The sequence below is a fragment of the Drosophila grimshawi genome, unplaced genomic scaffold (assembly GCF_018153295.1).
Source record: "Drosophila grimshawi isolate 15287-2541.00 unplaced genomic scaffold, ASM1815329v1 contig_44, whole genome shotgun sequence".
NCBI lineage: Eukaryota > Metazoa > Arthropoda > Insecta > Diptera > Drosophilidae > Drosophila > Drosophila grimshawi.
Window position 1 is genome coordinate 6196719 of NW_025063240.1, and position 26198 is coordinate 6222916.

A 26198-nucleotide genomic window follows, 5' to 3' on the forward strand; every position below is an offset into this window, starting at 1 on the left:
GCACTTGCTGCGGGCTACTAGCTCAGACTTGATGCTTTTAAAGTTTGTAAAAGATTTTTGCTAACTAATGTATAATAGAGAGCACAAAAAGTCACAGAATACAAAAGTTAAATAATTATACATTCTGCTTCTTTTGCGAGTGACTTACATTCTGTCCAAATCGTTGAAAATTTGTATCTTTATTTTGCCACACGTATTGACGTTTTAGTTTGTGCTTCGCTTGTAGTTGAATTTAACACATTTTCGTTGATTATTTGATTTGGCAGCAACGGAAAAGAATTCACAGTTTGACTTTGATATTGTGCCAGGGCATAAGATGCAGCTGCATATGCAGATGATAATGATGTTTATGACTATGACGATAATGATGTAAATGGAGGCAGCTGCCAAGCGCCGCCTCTTCTTGTTTGGCTTGCCAAAAAGTATTCAATGCTCACGATGTTGATGCTGCAGCTGTATTGTAGCATTAAAATGCATAAACATAAACAATAAACAACGAGAAATACAATTTGTACATGGGTCGTAAAGAGCACATAAAATACCGATGCTAACGCCAAATTTTAAATATGCAATAATGACGCAAATGAAAAGACCAACAACAAACTAATTCAGAAATTGTTTAGACGCATCTGCAGTTCGTTGCGTTGATTTGTTGCTCCAAATTAGAAATTCTTTTATAATTTTTTTTTATTTTGTTTTTGAATTTTGATTTTGTGCCCATTACGTTTGTCATTTTAACCCATTTTTTCTTACCCATGCTCGCCTCCCGCAACATTTTTGTTTATTTGTGGTCAAGTTTTGCGACGCACAGAGATAAATAGAAAATTATGACAGTTCTGATTGTATTTTTTTGTGGCAAGGCCACAGAGTGTGGTCTAAAACTAGACGCAAACTTGTTGTTTCAACTAGTTATTTTAGTTGTGTGTTTTTAGGCACAAGCATTAAAAAAAAAACAAATATACAAACGAAGGAAGTGGAAACATGCACAGCACATAAAAAACATAAATAACGGAAATGGTTTCCCATTCTGTCGAGCGGGGCAGTCATCCAGATGCCCTGTAATTAGTTTTAGGAGCCGCTTAGTAATATGCAATTAAAAGCCAATTAATTCTAATGGTCTGATCTGTTCCGATACTTTTCATTTTCATTTAATTATCCATTGATTTGAAAATCCATCAGAATAATGATGATTTTATTTTAATGCTTCTAATTTTTATATGGCTTAAAAATCGCTTAAAATTCGAATTTGATTTGGATCCATATTGAAATGAATTTAAGGGTAAGCCTTATGTATGCAAAAACTCGACTCTGTCATAAACTTTACATTTTCATTTAGGCATACAAGTACAGACACATTCAGAACATCCATACATGTGTGTATGTTATCTTGTTTGTTTGTGACCCGCTTGGCCAAACAAAAGCCAATTTTTCATAAATCTTTTCCGACCCGCAATGTCCCTCCCACATTGCCGCCCCTTATCACAATTCCCCTGTCAACTTACAGCTCACTCCTTGTACTCCTTCCATCCTCTCCGTGGAACATGCTTGCCATTTTACGATTGCATTTAACCTTTTTCTCTCGAAATACACTTTAAAATTTACCGCTCTGTTGTTTGGCTATAAAAATGTTGTTTGTCGTTTTGGTTGCTCATACGCCCCGTTTGTCAGTGGCGGAGCATTACAAATTGTTGGCTCGTTATAATTATGACGTCGTTTTTACTGTTGTCAGCATAACATGAATGTTAAAATATATATGCAAGTTTTGGGTGTGTGTGTGTGTATTAAAAAGAATCTAAGCAAATCAATTCAAGTTCACGCGCCTTTCAATGGCTTAAGAATTGTGTGACGCGTGTGCGAATTTTTATTTGGTTTGCCTCATTTTACTTTCCTTTTGTGACTGGCTTTTTTTTTTTTGTTAGCGGTCTCTTTCCACACGTTGACTTTGACGAGCGAAAAGAAATGGTAAACCGATCCTAAAGTTGCTTCAGCTGTTTGTTTGTTGCCCTTTTTTTTTTTTGGTTATTTTGATTTTTATTTTGCTTGTGTTTGGTTTGTTTGCCCCTTTTTTTTTTGCTCTTCAACTGCCTCGTGTTATTTATGTGCATGTATTTTTATTATTTTGTATGCTTTTGAATGCATACAGCTAGCATATTAAAGCAGAAGCAGCTCCAGCAACAGAAAAACTCCAGCAAATCGCTCGTCAGACACGCGCGTGTTTAGCATAAGAATTTGCCATTGACTTTCTGCCTTTCGCTTGGGAAATATAAATTTTTTTTGGCGCTGTCTCCCAAAACACCAAGCAAACAGCTTCACTCAACTAATGAAGCGAGTTGACTAAAAACTCTTTCACCAGCATTCCGTTAACGAGTGAAGACAGAATTAAATCCGAGGATTAAAGCACATTTTAGATAGTAAAGAAAAAGTAAAAAAGGTGGCTAACTATGCCTTAAGGCATCTCGACTTTCCCAGAGGAAAAGAGTATATGCAAAACTTTTCTCCTGAAAATGGAGAAATACAAAATATATGATGCCCAAGAGAATAAAATTATAGAAAGGCAGAAAGAGTGTTTGGCTAGAAAGTATTAGGAATATTTAAAATGGCGAAATGAAGGCGATTTTGATTTGAAACACAACATGCATAGTTGGCAACAGTCAACTAGCCCAGCCCAGCTTCGGTGTATTTTGTCCCTACAACTGTTCATTTGTACGTGTTATGCGCACGTTTTGTTGCTGCTTTATGGCTGCTTTATTATGTAGTCCAAACTCAGACCCAGACCCAGTTATACTCACAAGCACAACATGAATACTACTAGCAAAGTTCTCTCCTCCAGCAACGCGTGTGTATCAAATATCTATGCGTGTTTAAGTGTATATTTCTTTTGTGTATGTGTGTCAGTGTGTGTGTGTGTATGTGTGTTTGTGTGTCAGTGTGTGTGTGTGTGTGTGTGCGTGTGTGTATGTGTGTGATGGCGGCATTTGTTACTCGATATTATGGCTGCGATATAAAAGTACATTTAGTGTATACATATGTTGTATACATGTATGTATACATACATGATAAGTATTTTTAGCATCGCTTTTGCGTTTTACGTGCGTAACGTGTTAAAATTAACACAACGCGCCAAAAGCAGATGCCACATTGCGTATACGCAGCGTGTGCCGCACACACACCTGTGCGTAAGCTTGATTAAATTGATTGAATTTGATTGTTGCGTGTGTGTGTGTGTATGTGTGTATATGCGTGTGCTCCCAGTGTTGGCAAATGTTGTGCACTTTGTCTTGCAACCCTGTTGCATATTTCATGGGCGATGGTAAAAGCAATTAGGTACGCGTTGAGAGGAGCTAACTTTGTTTCTGTGGCAGATACTCGTTGAGTGCACTCAACCTCAGCTCAACCTGTCCTGTCTGCCCACCAATTCACTCAACTGTTATGCAAATGTGGCCACGTCGAGACACACAGACGGCAATTTCCACGAAAGTGCAATGCAATTGAATTAATGAGCTTCTACAGAACAGCAAGTGTGAGACAGAGAAGGAGAAGGAGAAAGAGACAGAGAGAGAGGGAGATATGGAGATGCATGTAAAAGAAAATGTTTGGAATATCTAATGTCTTTATAATGCCTAAGCGTGCAGTGTGCAGACTCAGATGCATCTGACTGCAACAACAAGTTGAGCTTTGCCAATCAGAATTCACTTGAGGATTGGCTCCCTCCCATCTCTATCATCTTCATCTCCAGTTTCAATGAGCAGCAACTCTACAACGCTTCCGTCAACGAGCTGTCTCATTAGGCCCAATGCACAATTGTATGCATTCTAAGCAGTTTGTTATCTTTTGTCAAAGCAAACACAAAAGCAATAGACAACAATAATAAATATGTTCATGCAATGTTGATGATGATGATACTGCCTCAGATTATGTTGCATTAAGCAAACTTGCCAAGTTTCGCATAATCATGGCAAGTGCATAGAGCCAACAACAAAAAAAAAACAAAAAAAACACAACAACAACTGCACAACAGCTTCTGGCCCAGTAAGCTACCCATTTGCGTCAAGCAGTCTGAACAATGCCAATGCCCAAGTCGTGGTAGGAAGTCAGTTTAGCTGCTAGACAACCTTGGCAGGCAAGGCTGAGTGAGGTGTGTGTAGCACAGAGGAATGTTGCATATTGTAAGTGGCGCCTAAAAATACAAATGCATGACGCAGTTGTAAGAACAGATCGAGTCGACTTGTGGAAACTCTTCAAAAGGAGGAAGAAAGAGCAGAGCTAATATTAAGTACGACTTTTTGCTTGCAATTTCTTCTCTATTAAATAAAAAAGGTTGAATAATATCCAAAATTTTTAAAATAATTACACCACTTATTTTCAGTAATTCACGTAATAAATAAAATTTATTTTATATATAATTAAAATTATTGTTAATTTGATTTTTAGCTCCACGCTGCAGCTCCTATATACCCTGAAGCTACATAACATCATAGAGTATAATCTTGGGCAGCTGATATCAAGAACAAGGGCAGCGCATGCGCAACATTAGACAGAAGGAAGCGTTACTCCAGCTGCTGCTGCTGGAGAGATCTGTAATGTCCCTGATAGGCATCGTGGAACAGCAGCTGGCAGCAGCTCGAGTTGCAATGCTTAAGGCAAGCAAATGTTAACTACGACTACTGCTCCACTTGAAAATGGCAACAATTCAACGCTGATTTCCGCAATGCACTTTTCGGGTTGCTTCTCCTGTCGTTTATTGTGTGTGCTTTTGTTGGCGTTCACTTTTCTGAAAGCTGAGGGGAACAGATGAAATGAGATGCTAATCTGTGCCGGGTAGGTGATGGGGTAAGCAGTTGAAGGAGAAGTAGGTTGCTCTAATGTGCTGTGACGCTATCGCTGCGCTTATCTCCAGTCGCTTTCATAATGCGCTGCCCCTCTCCAAACGCTCCTCATCTGTAGACTCATTGCGCGATGCTCTAATCCATTTCAAATGGCAGTCGCTGCTCTTTTTTCTTTCGAGTCGTGCGCCGCTTTCAGCTAATCAGCATTTGGCAATCTCTTTGAAAACATTTTCCATATGGCCAATTCTTCATTTTGCTGTTGTTTCGAGCAGCCGAAGTCTGTCAGTAGACACGACAAATCGCTTTCATGTTGCAGCAACATTTGATGGAAGCGCTCTGGCAACATGTTGCCAACTGGCTTTTTGCATCTTGTATAAATCACAATTGCGCCCAGCCCAGTCAAAGGCGCTGGCATCCATAAATATTTATTGCCACAGGTCATGAGCAGCCAATAAAATCACAAACCATTTTCGAGTGCATTTTCCTCAATATATGAGTTTATTTATGGGCTAGTAGACAGTTTTCTTATATACGAATATATGGTATATCATTTTGTTTAGTAATTTTTTGTTCACAGAAATTGTTTGTTATACCCAGTACTAATTAAACAAGGGTATTATATTAAAGTTTGGTAAGTGTGGTGGCAGCTAAGACGGTATGAGTCTAAAATTCTTTTTAGATTGATTACAAGAGCTTACATTTAGAAAGTAAGTTTTGTAGAAATTAGGCAGTGAAATTAATTTTAATGTATTCAGTGCGGATCGAGGGAGAAGAAGTTATAGTTTTGATATGTATGTATGTCTTTTATTTTCTTATTCTGTTTCGGGAACAGGGTATTTCCAAGTGGTGCTTTTGTCTAGAGCACTCTTCGTTTGTTTTTCTTTTTCATTTCGATGACCTGGGCCCAGTTCCATGCCCAACCCACTGCCCAGTGCAGTTCATTGGCAATGGGAATTATATCATCGGCATCATCAACATCAGCATCATCATTAAAACGTCGAGTGCTGGGTAAATGCTGAGTTTATTGAGTGAGTGGGCTGACTATTGGTTTACTCGTATATTAGTCTTTCTCTATCTATATTTTGTTGGCGCTGTGTGTCGTCTGCTGTTGTCTGTTTGTCTCTTTGCCTGTTCTCATGTTGCCATTGCATTGTGACAGGAAATAAGTTGATGCTTTTGTATTTTTTTTTTCGAATTTTTTGCCACAATGCAACTGAAACATTTTGTGCATGTGCTGCAGAATCACAGTTTCGTACAGCTTTCTCCCACGTAGTAACTTGTGCTTCAGTTGGCTTGGATTTTTTGTCTCTCAACTGTTTACCACACAAGACTCAGCACGTTCACGAATTTGAATTCAATTTCAGTAGTTCTTCGGGCACTCATGCTCACACTCACATACACACTCTGACACACATATACACTGATGTTGACATGGAGACTTCCACGCTCGCTGCTCTAACGCCACCCCTCCGCTGACCTTATCAGCTTTTCTATTTTTAAATGGATTTTGTAAATAGAATGAACTTGAAACTATTTTATGTGCCATGTTTTATTGTCAGCGGTATTTGTATCTGGGCAATCTATTATTTATTAAATGATTAATGATTAAAGTCTTGTAAATTGCTTTTGTACTAAAATAAAAATTTTTCATGACATTATCTTTTAATCGGATAAATTTGGGACACATTTTATTATCAGTTAATTTCTATGTGCGATTTTATAATTAATTATAATTGCTAATTGCATACAAACAATTTGCAACAACTATTTAATTATTTACTTATTATTATTAATATTCATTAGTTGTACTAATTTAAAGTATGGCATGTAGTAAATGAAATGTGTAAATCCTAAATTAATGTATATGTATGAGTGGCTTATGCATTAAATTGATATTAGCAATTAATGTCACAATATTTCATCATTTTATGCGCTACTATTTTAGGTGTGAAATGTTAGATAACATTGAAGTGACTTTGTTAAGCAACTTTAAAATCAGCTATAAATTTTCTCAAAAGTATACTTTTGTATTAAATAGAACAAGTTTTCTTTAGATCAAGAATAGTCACTCTGTTGATTATCTTAGACAGCGCATCAATCATTTCGACCACGCCAGCAAGTTGTCCAATTTGTGAATGGACCTCTTTCTGCCACATGTGCTTGACAATATTCTGACAGATATTGCAATGTCTGTCACAAGCTTTTAATGCATTTTCCCACGCATTTCTCCGAACAGGTGTCAAGAAATTCTCATATTAGAAATGTACATTCAATTGTTATGGGATCATTATTATAATATATTCACAAGCGACAAGAAAATGTTAAATGGAATTTTCACAAGCTAATTTACGTATATAAATTACATATGACATTTGTAAGGCCCAAAACAAAATGAGTGTAAATTTTAGCAGGTCGTCAGTCAATCGTTAAATAGGACTGTTTTAATCCGTCAGCACATGGCATGAAAAATTATATAAATAAAAAGATATAAGTATGCTGATATAAATTGCTCGAGCGCTTAACCTAAATGTAGCTAATTAAATTATCTTACGTACAGCGTCACATAAATCAACAACAAAGTAAATAGCTGTGACAAAAATGATACACGGATGCCGACATTCAAATAAATTAGCTCACGGACATTAAGATATATTTATAATACTTTGCCTTAAATTTACTTATATATATATATATATATATATATTTATATATATGTGACAATATTTACTGTCACCTTTTATGTATTCTAAATAATATACTATTCGACTGCTTACCACAAAACTTGTGCCGGTTCTGTTAAACTGACAAACAAACAATTAATTAACATTTGTAGAAAAGCAATGCCCAATTTTTGAGTATCACAACAAGTGGTTGATCTTTTAGACTAAATTGAAATTCAATGGAAAATATACAAAAAATTCTCGTATTGCATTTGTGTACCAACAGATGACTAATTTCGTGTTAAAAATAAAAGCAACCAAAATAGGAAAATTGCCAAGAAAATTGGCACGCTTCTTATTTCACTCACGCGCAAGATACGAAAAAAAAAAACAAAACGGTTTCTCTAGCTGGTGCGCCAAGAATAAAAGAGGCAAGTCAAAGACTTTGAGAGTGCGAACCAATTAACCAACTGAATTATGGTGAAAATGCCACAAGCATATCTGCTATATTATAAAGTAGTCAGATACACGGACTTATGTATGCGGTCTAGTGGGCTCTCAAAACATTTTCCTTGTTAGGTTGCCAAAAATTAAAATCTTAAACCAAACAAAAAAAAAAAAATAAAATAAATATATTGCGCAAAGTGTTTGGCAATTGGTTAGAGCATTTAATATAAATTCTAAATAGAAAGTGACGAAATTGCGTGAAATTAAATTCATAAAAGTCTATATTGCGAAATTTAAGTAAATAATAAAATTGGCTAATTTTTGCGAAATTTCATCGTTTCGTTTCGGATAAAAAGTATTTAAATACTAAATTTACCATTTTTATTGTCAACATTCACATTTTACTTATTTATGTGTTTTCTTTGATTATACTTGAATAAACAATGTTGAAATCATCTGCCAAAAACTATTTTTGATAAATTTAGACATTTTATGACAAGAAAAACATTGATGGACACAGTCGTCACATGTGAACAACTGGTATGATCTAAGCTGATCTAAGCATTCAAATAGAAAACAAAACGACGCACTTAATGAGACCCCTATGATGAGAAAAACCTTTGATAATCATCTCAAAGCAATGCCAACAAGAGAAAGAAAAAATAAAACATTTAATAACACTGGCAGTCTTTGCTAACACTGGCCTCCAACGACTTGGGTAAATGTGAACGGTGGCAATAAAATAAATAACTCTGGCTGATTTAATGACGGCGCCCTTCCCTCCCCAAAAAATCTCTGTCTGTCTCTCTGCTGGCTGACTGAGATCTAAACTTCCGTAGCATAGCAGGAAATGCAAATAAACAAAAAGTACGTCAGTGTCGGAGACGGAGTCGAGAGGAGTACTGCGGTCTCAACCTCTCTCATCAACTACCAGCAAAATGTTGTAGCGCACTTTATCCAACAGCAGCATGTTGGCCACTTTGAATTGATTTTTATGGGCTAGCTCGTAAGTATTTGATATTTATGTACGCCCGCAATTTGTATACGCATTATAATCTACACAAATAGCGTTGAGTACATGACAGGCCCCTCTAGCAAAATTAGGGGTCGGAGGGCCCTTTGCCAAAGGGGCCACAGTATCTGCATGTTTATGTAAATGGATAGTCGAGAAAAACGAGTCACATACACCAGCCCAAAAACCGAATCCCAGATACGTTCTTCACATTTCAACTGTTCAGCGGATGCGCCTTTAATTGCTGGCATTTTAGACAACCTTTGAAAATAAACATTAAGACTTAAGGAGCATCGTCGTGTTGGGTCTCTTTCCGCTTATTTAGCTTATGCTGGCAGCGTCCTCATCGCTGCAACTTGATTATGCTTTATGGTCAGGCTAAAAAAGCTACTGGACCGTTGCTTAAGGGGCGCCCACATACCCAGATGTGGTTAACGCCCCCCTGAACAAATTTTTCTGCTGTCCCAATTTATGAATTCATTTTTTACATTTTACATCTCTGCGTCTTTTGGGCTCCTGCTTGTATGTGTATGTGTCTGTATGTTCCTCGGGACGTCGGGGTTTTTTATTTTTATTTTAATGTGTAAATATTAACAGCCAAGAGTTTTTGCTTTATTGCTGCTCATTTGCCCAGCCGCGTCATGAACACCAGGAGTTAATTTCAACATTTTGTATATTTAAAATTTAAGTGCACTTTAAAAAGGTCAAGAAACTAATGAAACAAGCATTTGAGCCCACAATTAATGAGCTAAAAGATTAAATTATATAGTGAGGTATTTAAAACCCAAATAGAGCAATTTGTAAATAAGTTTCTACTCCTTGAAAGCAACACATACGAAATAAAGTACTGTTCTGTATGAATAAATTTTTCTTAATATAAATGGCAAAAAAAACATTTGAATAAAACTTTTTTCCATTAGAATTTAAGATTAAGCTAACATTTGCTATGTGACTTGATTCAAATTTTAGTTCTTCCCTCTTGTTTTGAGAAACTTCTGTTCCTTTTTGCTCAGATTCATGAAAATTCAATAAGTTTTTTCTTTCAGCCAAATGAATACGGCTTTTAAGTCATCCACTTCTTTATCACAGTTCTTTTTGCACATTTTTTTCAGCGCTCGTTTCTTTTTCGTTTTGGGTTCCGTTAATGTTGGGCTTCATAAGTTTTAATTAGCCGCATTTTATGCGAGTCCATTTAAATCAACAGCAGGAACAAAAAACAAGATTGAAACAAAAGCATCAGCGTTAAGCCATTAAAATTGCTAAAGGAAAATCCGACTTGCATAGCTATTCGTACAATTTTTTTTTGTGCAGAGTTTGAGAAAATCAATTAGCTTAAGCCACCGCCTATATGTATATGGCATACAAATCAATTCATAACTGGTTGTACGCGGCGTTTCCGCCTTCCGTTCGTTTCCGTTTCCTGTCTGTACGCAGGACTTGGACATTGCTGTGTTGCTGCATATCCCGGGCCTTGGGCAAATATTGAAACAACTGATTAGTTTGAGTGAGCTGCAATTGTTGTATGTTGCTGGTTGGCGCTGTCTGCATGTATGTATGTGCTTATATGGAAGGCTGAACTGGCATTAAACAATAGCCATATTTGTCGTTGTTACACACCAAAAATATTCTATGGCTATTGCAAAAGCATACTGCGAAATTGAAATATTCATAACTTTTAATTGATTTAATAGACCAAGCATAAAATCGATGTCATTCTATTCAATTGGAAATGCAATATTCATATGGCTTCTCAGGCGTGAGTGTATAAATGTGTGCTTGTGTTTGTGTGTGTAAGTAGCTTGTCCTCGTATAATAGATTTGAGCCTAATTAAATACATTTTATTGTACTATCTTATGGTATAATCGTAGCTTTAAGTTCCACTGCATATCTTACAAATAATTGTTCAAAATAAAGTAAATATAATTTCAAAAACGTATTATAAATTAATTTTGGCATATAAAATGGTCAATTGTATATTGAAAAGTAATTATCTAGTGAGTATATCAATTTATTAGAAAATAAATTCCTTCAAATGAAAATGCATTGCATTGAGCAACCAGAGTTGCCACCATATTAAGGAGCACACTTGATCAAAATTCAATTTCCATTTGCAATTTGTATTTGCAGGTCGTTCTACTTACTACAATTATATTGTAAATGCAAATAAGATTCTTTCGTTACTGCTGCAGTGTGTTTGACACGTCTCACCCATAGAATTTGGGCTCTCATGCCCAAACATGAATACATACAAACTTACATGCGGGACTGAATAAATGTCACCCGAACTTAAATGGCATTCGAGTCGCAGACGTTTTCCTAATGGAATCACAATTTCTACCACGCAGTCAAAGTTAAACCAACATTTCTGTTCTTTTTATTTATTTTTGTTCTGTTGTCGTTGTTGTTGGGATTTTGTTGTTCGAGCTAACTGCGAAAGTTGAGTGAAAATAAAGCGACTGCCACTCTAGGCAGTGGGCGTGGCAACAGAAAGTTGCCCAAATTGAACTTAATCAAATTGAAAGAACGTCGACAACGTTGAGCATTTTGCACGCTTCGTTTTGTTTTCGGTTTGCCTCGCCAAGTTGGACAAACATTTTGGATCTAATGGCCAGGAGACTTTTGGTAAGACCGAGCTGGAGTGGGAGGGTTGGCATGTGAGAGCAGTTAGGCAAGTGAGCATGAAAATTGAAATGAGGAATTGTTGTGTCTCTGTGCTCCTTACTAAGTTAGGTGTATACCCTGCTGTCAAGTTGCTGAAGGGTGTGCTGAATTCTTAGCAGCTTAAGCTAAGTATTAATTTGCTACAGGATATAAACAGTTTATTTCGATGGATAATGAATTGTAGCAATTCAACTTACTTAAGCCACTTTAAATACTTGTGTGTCTTGTGGGTTAGTCAAATGTTGACTACACTAGTATCTAAAATCTGCAGTCGATGCAAATAAGTTAAACAAAACTCTACTATAATTGCATTTGAATGTAATTTATTGTTTGTTAAGAGGACACTCTGCCTGTGACAGACCTACAAATTATGCAGTGCGAGACGTACCTGCAAAGATACATGCTTTTGGCTCCCTTTTGCTGCTCGCAAACTAATTGAGTTGTTGCAGGTTGCAGGTGCAGTTAAAACTACAATAACACTAACAGCAACAAGGACTGCAACAAGAGCAGTAGCAGTGGAAGTCAATTAAGTGGCTTAAGGCGTATCTGGCGCCATAGCCGTTGGCAACATCTTTCAGCAATTTGAATAAGCGCTTTAATGCGTTCCAGGTGACCTAATTACCTAGGGAGGTGGCTGGTGAGCGGCAGGAGGCAGGTGTGATAGCTGTGGCAGCAACAATGTGGCCAACAAACACAACAAAAGTCGCATTAAGCGTTTTAATTACAAAGTGCCATTCAAAAAACAACAACAACAGCAACAACAATGTTAAGAATTGTCTTCACTTTGCCACTTCCGCTGCTAACAAGCGTATCCTTGTTCTCTTTTGCTTTGCTTTGCATTGTTTTTTTTTTTCATTTTCACTTTAAATTTTTTTGCTGCGGCAAGCCCACATCCTGCGACACGTCCTTACCCCACCCTGTTCTTGGCTCACTGCCATTGGTTGGCATAAAGCAACTTTAAGCCGACAACCTGTTTGGCCATTTCTACAGTTTTCCATATACTCTACAAGTACATATATATATATATATTTTTTTGTGATTCAAACATATTTTTGTAGTGCTTTGTTTTTGTTTTGAGTGTGCGTCGGCGGTTCGCACTGTTTGTGTATTGAGTGGCAGCATTGTTGACCCCTCCACACACACAAGTCAGCACAGTTGATGATGACCAGCAACAGCACTTACGCTAACTGGGTCAGCCTCACATACACATACTCATATAGACTGTGTTTGAATATGAATATGGCATACGCATACGTGATATCTGTGCCATCCATTAGCAATTGTGTAGATCATCTTCTAAGACTATTAATACTTAGCATGATGCATGAGAGCTATGCTATCAACGAGGTGGCTGCCAAACTATAAGATAGTCAAGTGTTTATATCTACATAATACGTGCATTACCTTGGGTGACATGAAATGTTAAGTTTGTGATGTGAGTGTTGGCTAGGAAAAGCAACTATTTTATTACCTTCAATTATTTTAATATTATTGATATAAAATAAATATTGTAAGTAGTCCCTAGATACATTTGTTTTTATGTCATGTAATTTAATATTGTTTGTAAATAAAGATGTAAATATTATTGAAATTATTGGCCAGATATATATGCCGCACAAGCGGCCAACTTATTTAAATGAGGCAATATGGCACTCGGTTAGCCAGCTTATATGTAATTAGCAAACATTGAGTTAACTCTAAAAAGGCGTATTGCGGTTGCATAAATTGTTTGCACAGCTTGTTCTTTGTGCATATATGCATTCCCATATATGCACATATATTTCTCGAGTTTATTTATGTTTATTTGCAACGGAGCGACCAGCGTTCCAAATTGTCCGTGCGACATGTGGCTTGTATCTGAGCTAAACATGCGAACCAAATCGATGCGCCTAATTGGCTTTGACCAATTCTGGCTAACCGCATGTGCCTGCAATTTCGACTGTATGCCAAATTGTGTGTTTTTGTGTGTTTGTGTGTGCAACAATTGCAACATTTATTAATATGCGTGGGCTGAAGCCGCACGACAAATAAACGCAACAACTTCATTAGCGATACGCCCGCGTCGTTCTCGTTTTGCCGGCTGATTGACTGATTATGGTCAAGTGTTTGATTTTACTTTTATACGCCTCCAATGCCTGCCGCCGTGCACACGCCCCATGCTGCACAGTGCATTTTATTGCTGTTGTTAATTAATTATCGGACAACTTTAAAATGAATTTATTATGCACACGCCGTCATCGAAGCTGGCGAATTAAATGCTGATGTTATTTTTGGCATGTTTTTGGTGCATTTTTTTTTTGGTGTGAAGCTCCACGCTTGCATTTTGTTTTGCTTAATTGCGCGTGCTGCACGCGGCGTATGTGATACGTATGTACGTATTTGCCATGCATTACACATACGCACAGTTGTGCATGCAGCCAACGTTGACGCAAAAATCAACAAGCAAATATTTTCTTAGACCCGACACTGCACACATTTCTGTTTGAATCAAATGTTGGAATTTTCTTTTACTATGCATATGTATAAATACATACATATATCTCCTTTTTTTTGCGAACCGACAAAAATGCTGGCCATTTTTCATGTTGTTACTTTCTGCTTATTTTATTTGTAATTGTTATTGTTGTTGTTGTTGTTGCTTTCTACCGAAAATTGTGCCATTTGTCTGCAATTTTTTTTTGTGTTTGCTTGTTATGCACACAGATAAATTTGAGTTGAGTTGGGTTCTTGTGAATTTTGTTCGTCCCTCAGTTCCAAAAGATATGCATGTGTGTACGCCAGCTTACCTATAAAGAGAACAGAATGATAGCAATTGATTAGGACAGTTTTCCGGATGAATTTGATTACTCTTAATTTGTTGACGAATCGTATGCATTTTATTTCAATTAGATTTTATTTTGAAGTAGACTGCACTGTCGGCAACTTGAGTACTGAAATAAATGTGCATTAATTTTACTACTTTGATGGCTGTCACCTTGCGAAACAAATTCAAATTAAGCGCTGCCACTCTAAAGATTCTATTTCTTTCCATTCTATATGTATCCATTCCCAGTTTTCACTGCGACATACAACAAATGACACACCGAAAATCTGTGACAAGTCAACGTACAATTCGAAAATGTCACGACTTTCGCACAGGATTAGCTTATTGTCATGGCCAGTACAGAGGAGAGGGATAGTAGAGTGGCAGTGAGGGGCGCTAGACAAAGGCAAGAAAACTATCGCAGCTGCACAAAGTAAGTAAAACTAACAGAAATAAACTCAAAAAGGAAGAAAAAGAAGCAACGCCAAACGAGACAATTGCAAGAAACAAATGTTGCAGGGTGTAAAAATTCATCAGATACGCTGTGCATAAAAAAATTAAAAAAAATAAAACAATCCATAAGAATGTAAATTAAAAGTTGTTAAATATAAAATTATATTTAATTTAAGATCTACCTTATGCTTAGTGCTATGGATATTTTATTTGAAACTTAAACAACAGCCTTGCACTTGCTTACAGGGTATGACGGAATAAGTGAAATTCTTTCTCACATTTTTCAGTTTTTTAAACATTTTATTTTCTATTGTATTCTTTTTGTTGCTTGTGGCATACCCTGCAGCCCTCGTGACTTCTCCTCTCTGAAGTTTTGTGTCATCTAAGAAATTGCATTAAAAATGCAAAGCTTCCTTTTTGGTTTAAAGCATAGCATAGTTTTCTTTATCATCAAACTAATTTGCAAATGTATTTCAATTAAATTAACTGGTTATTTTGTTCATCATAAATAAATTAAATGTATGTTAATGTAATAATCGAGCCAAATATGTTTGACACCAAAATATGTAAAAACTACAACAAAAAAATGGTAATTACAAATGGCAATAACCGCGGATATATATAAATGGAATTTTCAATTTGATTTCGGTTTTTGGTAAAGCTTATAAAACCATTTCACAATTTGCTATCCGCATAGGCCAAAAGATTTATGGCATTTAAATGGCGCCAAAATGTGCCGGAAATTTGTGTTTTATTTGGTATTGTCTGATACAAATTTTAAATATATTAAATGCACATTAATTTCGTATGCCAGCACAGATAGCTCTTCGCCCCATTCTAGCAATTCCCTGACTATACAAAGTCCTCATCCTGATAGCTTAAAGCTGGCAGCAGCTGTTGACATATTTATAGAATGAATGATAAAATGGTTTTGCTTGAGAAATGCTTCGATTTCATCGATTTTGCCAATGAAGATACATATTTTTTAAGACGTTTAAACGTAGTACTTTAAATAGAAATACGATTTAGGGGGATTTCTCTTTTGCGAATTCCAGTTTCAAGAATGGTGCGCTTAGAACTTTAATCTTTAATCACAATTTATAATCACTCAGTCACAACATCCTTTTATACATTACTTATATCAATCAAATAATATTGCTTTACACTCAACTCTTTAATTTGATGATTTGTGTGTGGGCAGTTTTTAAATTTGAAAGCTATTGATATTCAGAGGCCCTACTTGTTCAACAAATTATTCATTAGTATCCACACTTTTATACGCATGCTTAACATTTATAATTTCGCAATAGCACACCTTGAATTATCCACAACATGTATGCTTCAATGACCGTTAGCTAGCCTAGGAAGGTATGAAGGCTATATACTTGCGAGTGCAAAACAACAAATGAAAGCTGCCAAAAAATTTAAAATTCCTTTAGACCATAAAACGCAGTCATATAAAAAGTTATTTTGGGTGTGCTTGAAACAAAAAACTAGTGACAGAAAAGAAAGAACGTAGATAGAGAGGGAGCGAGAGAGAGAAAGAGAGCGATACATAGAGGGAGAGAGAGAGAGTAGATGACTGGAGAATCGATTGAGCGATAAAAACGCGCGCAAAATCTGAAAAAAATGAAAAAACCTAAACTCCAATAAAATATTCAAATCGTGAAAGAAAAGAACATAAATGCAAAAAAGGAAACCAGTAAACATTTTTACGGCATCAACAGTTCGAATATCGAAAAGCTGTACAAAATATACAACCGAGCAAAAATTTATGCGCCTGGCATGCGAAATTCAAGATCATGTCCACAAATCAAAGCAACAAAACTATATGGCAAGAGACAACTTTTGGAAACCAGAATTGAAGAGAACCAATAAAGGCATGAAACTGTCTCACCATCGTGATAAGCGATCACGCATGAAAGTTTGAACCAAAACAACCAAATACAATGCAAATACCCTAAACGCTATCCAAGTCGAATTTTTAATACAGAACAATATTTCGCTGAAGGCAAATTTAATTAGCAAGTTCTGAAATGAAAGCTTTAAATATGCGAACTATTTAAAAATATAAGTTAATTCACTGAAGCCATTACATCTTTTTATTCTCAATCAAATGACAAGCATCGCTTTTAATTTCTCCACCTGAGGGTGTCGCAAACTTTGTGATAAAGTAATAATACTCTTGCGCTTTCACTAAAACCTTTGTTGGTTTTCTTAAGAACTTGTGAACGTCGCTTGACTGGTTTCTGCAGCTACCCAATTTGTGTATGTATAATCAACTCGACCAAATGCTCGCACTGATGTCAGATGCCTGTAAATCTATTTTTTAATGCCCTTATTTTAACTAAGCTCGAGTTGTTTTTTTTTCCATTTAAAGCTTGTAATAAATGCCAAACAAGTTCTAGTTCATGAGGCGTCAAAGTATTTTTTTAATTAATCCATAGAAGTGGCCATAAAATCGTCCAAAAAAGTTTAACGCAAATTAATCAAATACAGAGACCGCTGAGGTCTTCTGTTCTTCAACTGTCAGCGTGGGGCCACTTGATGAGTTCGGTTTATTGAATTAATGATGTAATACTACGAGTACATGACAAAAAACGAATAACAGATGAAAAAGGAGAGTGTTTTTTTAGCATTGTAAATTCGATGGGGCGTCGGTCTGGGCGTTAAAAAAATAATAAATATGCAAAATGTTGGGAATTGTGATGCTAATGATGATGACGATGATGATGCTTATGGTGATGCTTCCGTTACTGCTGCTGTATTTATTGCACTGACTAACTTGGTCAACAATCATACTCCATTACATGTTGGTATGAGTAACTTTCTGTGAAGAATAGTTGCTATCTGTGCTTTTATCTTATCTGCCTGGCGTGGCGTAAGCTTGCCAGCAGACTCACAAGCTTGTTATGTAGCGAAACATTAGCAGCAACGACAACTAGCACAAAATACTCGTACTGAGCAACAATGACCCAAAAAGATTTACGAGAGTATTCAAGTGTATCACTTAATTAGGTGTTGCAAAAAGGAAAAGAGCACGAAAAATAAATCAATTAATTAGCTGATAATGTTATTACGGAGAAAAAAGAACTTTAGATTTGCGATAAGCTGCAGAAATATGGCACATTACACTGTTCAGTTATCCCAAATAATTATTTGATTCTTATTCAATTTATAAGTAAAGCATACATGAATTATTGAATTATTCACCTTGCTGTTTTTTACTGTGCACTGGTTTAGAAACATCCAATATAATCTATTATAACTAGTTGCGAAAAGTGTAAGATCTCAATGCAATTAGGCACATATCAATAATATAATTTATTCAAAGCTTACTTACTTACTCCATTATACTAAGCATTTCAATATTTTGTTCAGTGTAATGCCCAATTTGCTTGCTTCGGTACTTCTGAAGAAAAAATCGCAAATCATGCACAGCTTTCTGATTTGTTATTACAAAACATACCTTTGAGCTTGAACTTTGGTTCGTTAATAAAATGTGTAAGAATGAAAACAAAAAAATAAAGAGTACTTCAGTTTAATGAACTCGCAATATGCGACATTATTATGGCCAGACACCACTCTAAACCGAAATTGTCAAAGTCAGCCGTAAACAAGAATACGCCACAAATAAGCAAAAATGAAAACCTATGGAGGGCACGGCCCCATAAAGTAGCTCAGTATGGTTCTGTCTGACATATAATTAAGGGCCACAAACAAAAAGAAAGAGAATACAATAACCGCAAAAATATTGCATTCTGATCGAAATAGTCGAAGTAGAGGTGTTGTGGTTGATTAATTAGAGTACTTCTGAACCTGAAATGCCTGCCAACATTTTTCTGGCATGCATATGTCAAATGTGTGTGAAATGTTTGGTTAGCGGTTTGGGCTGCTCCCAATTGCTGGCTAACGAATTGTATGGGGTTGCAGTTGCATGTTACAAACCTAACTCTAAAATAAAGTCTTACAAAGTCTTAATTAAGAACTGTTGTAGTCAACCACGAAAGAAATGCAACCAAAGTCAAGTTCAACAATGTGCAGTTGGCAAGAAACAAAAAAGATCGCGAACTAAAAAGCTTAATTAAAAAACTGCCATATATTTTTCTTGTCTTTAATCTAACCTTTCGACCTTAAACTGTGTATGGAGTGGAAACAGTTGGTCCACTGGCTTCGGCTTTTGTTGCTTCTGTTTCAATTTGATTTATTTGAATAGCGCGTGGGTCGCAGGCGAAGCAGGCACAAGAGGTCAAGGTCATGCCGACGAACTGACGAACTGACGAAGTGACTTGTCGGCTAAGCATTCAGGAAATGCTTTAGCTGACGGTTCACGCTTATCAAATCGCATCAAATGCTAAGGGAATCGATTAAAATTCAGCTATTTATAAAAAACGCATCACTTTCGTTGTGATTTGTTTAGTTGTTGTTTCGTTTTGCGTCACGTCTCACCGGCCACTCAATCAAACGCAATCGAACATAAACAAACCTCTGCATCCGTATCGCCGATTCGCATATATATTAATGTCAGCCTTAATGTTAACAATTTGCAATGCATCAAGCGCCAGCAGCGGTGTTCAATTTTGACGCATCAAACGATTCCCAGCAGCTGTTGCAAATGGAAGCTCGTCTCATTTTTCGTGTTTCATTCTCTTAACGACAAGCACTTTGTTTGAAATTAATTTGTATGACATTATTTGAAGTGATTTACTGCAATATGAGGCACATCAATTGCACAAAGCAACACAAAGCGAGAGGTAATTGTAAAGGAATATTAAGGAGTGTTAATTATGCAACGCACATGTTATTTGAGCTATAAAATCTGGCATCATTTAACATATCATTCGTTGATTTCCTACTATATGCAGAATAAATATTGTTTTACGCTATTAAATTTATTCACAATATTCGAAATTGTAGTGGAATACGTCAATATTGTTTGAATGGGTTCAATTAAATAAAAGTTTTTGTTTTGCTTATGCAAATAAATTTCCATTGTTTAATGCCTCTATCCGATATTGTATATGCATAGTTTGTTCTATTCATAAATTCTTGTTTACTAAACGGATTAATTTAAGAAATCAGATGAAAGCATAGAATCAAAAAATTTATCTGGCTCAATTCAAGTGGAAGCATAAAGTATAAAATTCCAAAATGCTTTGGCGATTAGCTCATTTCCACATGTTTTATTTTAGCCACAACAAAGGCAATACATTCATGCTTATGCTGTTGGTTATCTAATCGTATTCTACTTATCTTTATCTAAACATTTGCACAATTACTGTACACTAGCTGAATACGCTATGCGAAAGATGAAAAAGCAGATGACACAAAGATCGCACAAACGTAGCCATCGGGTGTAAGGGAAATATGAAATGCCGTGCAATTAGCAACGCAATTGCAAATTAATAATCGTGCAGTGTCTCGTGCGGCACTGTCAAGGACAACAAGGACACTCGCTCACTCACTCACACACACACATACACATACATATACGCATTAAATTACGCGACACCCACGCAACGTTGACAAAACACGGGGCACACTTAATAGAAAATGAGCCACTCAGCTGAGTGGGTTGAACGGTTGGGCGCGGTTGAGCAGGTAGCAAAAAAAAACAAAAAACAACAACAACAGAAAGGAATAGGAAAAAACCCCCCATTACAATTTGCAAGCGGATGAAAAATGTATGTGAGGCAAACTTTAAATTCATTACACACACGCAAAGTCAGCGAGGGAGTGAGATGGCAAATGCTGGTGACAGCTTCGCATAGACATGGGCGGGACGAGAGACTCAGGTGAGATTGCCAACAGTCTGTTTAAGCTGCGGTCACTCAGCAGGATGAACATGGACATTGACAACACACGCAAACACCCAGTTGAACTTTTGTGTAATGAGTTTACGAAAGCTTCATCTATGTGGAGAAATAAAGGCATTCCAATTTTGAGTTGTCATGACTTTGTTTCTTCCATAAGAAGTGTTTTGTCATGCAATACAAAATTGTAACGTAAGAGAAAATCGTAATTTTTTTAAAAAATATATTATGGATTTGTTAAGAACGAAGACCTTCTGATTTAATTTTGTCCTTGCAGTCGGTTCCTGCTAGGTCTATATATATGTAATCTATATTACTGTGCGCGTGTTAGTAAGCTGACCTGCCTATTTCCGTGCACATTCACATTCACACTCTTCAATACAAACACACATACACGAACACACGAACACACTGACACACTAATGCACACACCTCTCTCAAAGGACAGCTCAAGCCTGGCAATCTAAAATAAAACGAAAATTTCGTGTCTCGCTTCTATTTACGCTTTTATCTCAATAGCGACCCTCCATCTTCCCGCTGTACGGTTCGAGCCGCTTTTTTATACAATTTGTATTTCGCCATTTTCTTCTATTTACTGGCTCTACTTCTTCCCAACATTACGTCTGCTTCGTGTTAACCTTGGCCCAAAGCATTAAAAGCGTGCCAAGTGCCAACAAATGGAGAGGCATGACGGCACATGCCTGGTGCCCATCGTCCGAGAACTGGACACGGACGCCACAATGAAAGCGACAACAAACATTACGATCTGATGACTGTTACATTTAAAATTCGACAATTGCTGGCAACTAAAGTGCGAGGCGCATCCCAATTCAGGCGAGGCTCCTTTCGCTCCTCCCTCGTCTCTTTAATTTTGGTCATGTGCAAATTCCTGGGGCTCAGCTTTGCTTATCGCTACTCTCCCATTTCCTGTTGCTTCACGGAGCTGTTGCATTTTTCATGCCACTTCTTATTTAATTTTTATTTTTATGCTCTCTGCAAAAAGTTGTTGGTGTTCTTGTTGATTTTTTTTTTTTTTTTGTTTATATGCTCCTCGCATTTCCACTCACATTCGCACAGGTTTATCACATTGTCTTCTTGTTACACTACTTTTTCTTGTTGCTTTGCCTAATGCCTAGTTTGAATTGTTTGCTTGCCTTATGTTCTTAATTTGCTTGTCTATTAGAACTGGTACGTAGGGAAAAGCTAGCAAAAAATCAAGAAAGAGTGTTTGCCCGATAAAATACAGAAATTGTGTGGGAATTGTCCACATATTTTTCAGTTTAGCTTAAGACTTTTTACTCACTAAAAATGACTGAATAATATAACGTATGAGTGAATGAAAAATATATTCCATAGTGTGCATTACACTCAAGTGTATTTAAGATTCGTTTTATTTATTTATCTTTTTTTTTGTGTGTGTGTGTTTCTTGTTTTTGTGCATATGGCATTTTTTGTGATATCCCAAGTTGAAACAAAATTTGCCGGCGAATGTTTTCAGTGTGCCGGGCTGCTTCGCGTGCCTCCAACATTTGTGCAGGGCTTTATTTTCCTGTTTGCCGAAAAAAACCGCAAAAAAAAGAAAATATATATATATATACATATACATATAAAACACACTCAAATGTATTTTTAGTGCGCTGCTAAATATATAAATATATGCGCGTTGGGGCGAGCACCTGAACGCGGAGCCTGGCAAGAAATGTTCCATCTACTTTTTTATTTATGAGCCACCGAGCGATGACGTGTTCGCCATTTGGTTATGCCTTCAAACTACGCCACAAGCCAGTGGAGCAGCGGTCGGAGGAGTTCCTGCTGATGCTACTGAAGGTCACTTCGAGTTTTGGAACTGCTGATGCTGCTCTCCTTCACCACTCACCGCTACCATCATCAACAGCCTCGCTTGAATCGATTTTAACGATTTCCTTTTCTACCTGTGAGAGGCGACGCGAGCCGCCAACTTTGGACACTCTCTGTCGACTTATAAATATGAAATGCATTTGCAAGGCCTGACAATGGCAACCGCAGCAGCTTTAAATGTGCTTTTGATTGACAAAATTGTGACAAGGCCACAAGCTCATTGTAGGCGCCCATTGTGGCCCGCGACATTAATTGATGAGCCAAGGATTTAGGCATAATGCGAGCGAGTCCACTGGAAACCACTGAAACTTAACTTCAACTGTGCTGTTGTGTCGTCATCATTGTAGCGCCTTATGCCCACAGCTGACAGCTCATTAATAAACGGATTTTTGTCTGTTCAGTCAGCAGGGGCGAACAGGGAATAAGCAGGAAGTATCTACTACTACACGGCTATTCAGGAGTAATGCGCAATTTCCCCATCACTCGGCTTTTGTTGACGCGGCTAATCTAGTACATAAATCTACCGTTTTATTAACTCCACGCCAAGGCGATCAAAGCATGGAGCTTGGGAAATGTTGGGGGAGTGGACGATAGGTGGTTGTTGAGAGGGGCGTAGGTGTCGTAATTGTGGTTGCCGAGTGGACGGTCACACAAAGGGTGAACAGTTCGCACCCTTAATTAGAGTATGCTTGATAGTTAGTTTATGGCCAGAGACAAAAATGTAGGAACAGGTTACTAAAATTTGAAAAACGTGTGTGATAATCAAGTTGAAATCCCAGAAAAGCGTAAAGTTTTCTGTTACAAAATTATTTTAATAATTAAAATTTGAAGTTATTTTTTAAATAAACAATTACACTTTAGTTTGCATGGTATTAATCATCTTACATCTTGGTTCACATATATTAATAACTCTCTTTTCACTCGAATTGATACAAAATTAACAGAAATGGTTTTGATATTGTAATAAGCAAAAATAATATATATATATAAAAAAAAGACAACCAGCAGTTGTAATTATCATATTAATCAATTTTATGTAGGAATATTAATGAAATCATTTATATAATTTGTATTTGTTATGCCCCACGTGTACATCACATTATCATTATCACATTTTTAATATTTAATAATTGTTAATTTTTGCATGTATTCATTTTTGTATATACCTTTTTATTATCAAATAAATAGTTTCACCTTAAGTCGCCTAGGATTTTTTTTTCATAAATCATGTTTGCCAATTTTTAAATTTGACAACTTTATATTTTATTACATTTTGCGACGGTTTTTACTATGCTAATGCTATTAGAAAATGCTTAGCTTATTTCTGATTTATTGGCACTAACCTTTTACGATTTCCAATTCTATTATCGCTTAAGTCAACAACTGTTTTTAAGACAGTCAACAAAAATCAGTCGTTTCTTTTATTTTGCACCTCACAAAACTATATTCGATTTATTATTTTTGCCGGTAATTGAGAATTGGCCTTTGGCAGATGGGTGAAACGGAGCCAGATATAATTCTCAATTTTCGCGCATACAGCAAATATTGAAACTTGATATTTACTTTGGCCAAATGCACAGATTTTGCCAATTAGCGTTGACTCGACGCGAATTAGCAAATTAGCCACATAAGACACAAACTTGAGTTAGAAGTGGGAGGTGGGGATATTATGGCCTCAGATACCGCCGGCACAACAGAGGCGCCGAAAATTTCTCCTGCACTTGTGAAATGCACTTGTCACTTGTGGGTTTTTTTCTTTCTTTTTTTTTGTTGTTAGTAGAATTTATCGTTTTCAACGGCTCGTTTGAAGTTCGGTCTTTTTATATGATTGACTCGTTAGGCCGCGCGCACGTCCGGCCACTACGACTGTAAAATTGCGACTGTGCGCCCAGCAAACGTAAACGCAAACGCAAAGCCAACAAGAAAATTGAGGCCAAATCGGCATGCCACAAGTGAAATACCCTTACGTAGGTATGTATTTGTGTGGCATGTGTGCAGAAAGTGATTAGGATTTAATTAATTGGCTCAAAGTGAGTGTATCAAAAACAGGTTACAGTTTAGTCTATTCAAACTTATTTAAAAATTGCTTGGGATCATTTGTGATGCATTAAGCTTGGGCAAGTATATAGCCGAAAAATATAGCTTTCTTTATCTAAACTAATTCCCCAATTCTAACAGGTATAAAAATTGTTGGCATGCATACAAACTTTTTCGCATTTCTTTCAAAGTTTTCATTATAAAGTTTGCGACAAATGGTTAATACCCCACGCAAGGGCACAAAAAGCAAAAGCCGAGCAAAGTCAGCCGGCTCCAATGTCGACGTCAGCAGCGCTGTTGCTGTTGCTACTGATGCTGTGCTCTCTCTCTCTCTCTCTGGGTCTCTCCCTCTCTCTCGCTTCTCTCTCACTGTGTGTGTCAGAGTTTGTTTTTGACTGAAAATTTGCCGGCTCCATGCTTATCAACATGTTGCAGCTTTTCTTGTGTCTTGCTTTTGGCGCGCACTTTGAAACAAAGTTGCAGGGCTCAAAGCGCCACCAAGAATTTTTATTTGTTTTGTTTTTTTTTTTTTTGTGCGTATTCGTTTGGAGTTTTTAATTGGGGCTGCGTGATTTATAATTTATACTGATTATTTTTTTTTAGCTGGCGTTTGCTTCTTATTTATAAACAGATCAAAATTTATAGTCGGCGATCCATTTGCAAAAAATGTTTGCATGAGATCAGCATCCACGAATTTATGATATTGCACAGGCAGCACAGTTTTCGTTGCTTTCATTAATTAATGCTAAAAACATAATATCTTTGCAATTTTCTGCTTCAGGGACACAATTCTTCTGTCTTTTGTTTTCACAGAGATTAGTCGGTTTATATGGGTTAGTCAGTTGGCAAACAACACTAATAAAATACATTTTTCGTATTCAAGTGTAATGATGCAATAGCCTGTTGCTATTCTCTCTTTATATTTATAAATATTGGCGAATACGCCACGTTGTCTGTGAATGAGTTTTCGATTAAATAAACAGCAGACAATATATACTTAATTTAATAAATATTGTTTTCTTCACTGTTGTATGCATCTTGTGATGCTTCAAATTAACTTAATTGTATAGCGTTTCATTATCATTATTATTATTAACGTCAATATAATACATTTTCCGCTGATGAGCTCAGAGCAACGAAAACATTTTCGCAACATATAGCAAAATATGTGGAATTTATTAAGAAATATATAAATATAATCTGAAAAATAGATGCTATCAAAAGAAACATTGATAATATTGAATTGCCATGCATACGATATATAACTTTTTGAGAGTATAAAGAGTATATATACATATATATATATATATATATATATATATATATATATATATATATATGAATGTGACATACACATTTTTGATTATTTGAGCCTGACCCATTTAGCTTTATTGACAGAGACATTTAATAGCCTGCTGCACGGATAAGTGGATATTGGAGTGGAGTGGATAAGAGGCCAACTGGACTACTGGCAAAGATTTTTTAATCTTTTGCACTTGTGGCACGATAAATAAATGACACTTTAGATTGTGTGGTTTCGGCATTGGCAACATTGTTGCATGAATATATACTGCAAATGGCAAAGGCCGTTGGAAAACACCATAATGAATTTTCGTACGAAATGTAAA

At 36.5% G+C, this 26198-nt stretch overlaps 1 protein-coding gene across 2 annotated transcripts in view; it reads right to left on the reverse strand.

The window, feature by feature from the left end:
- The window catches only part of LOC6558840 (trichohyalin), a 45969-nt gene extending 21588 nt beyond the window's left edge, over positions 1–24381 (reverse strand). For both annotated transcript variants that reach the window (XM_001985068.3, XM_032739416.2), the window contains exon 1: positions 23877–24381. The gene's annotated coding sequence lies outside the window, so the exon portion shown is untranslated. The remainder of the gene's footprint in view (positions 1–23876) is intronic.
- Between the last annotated feature and the right edge of the window lie 1817 nt (positions 24382–26198).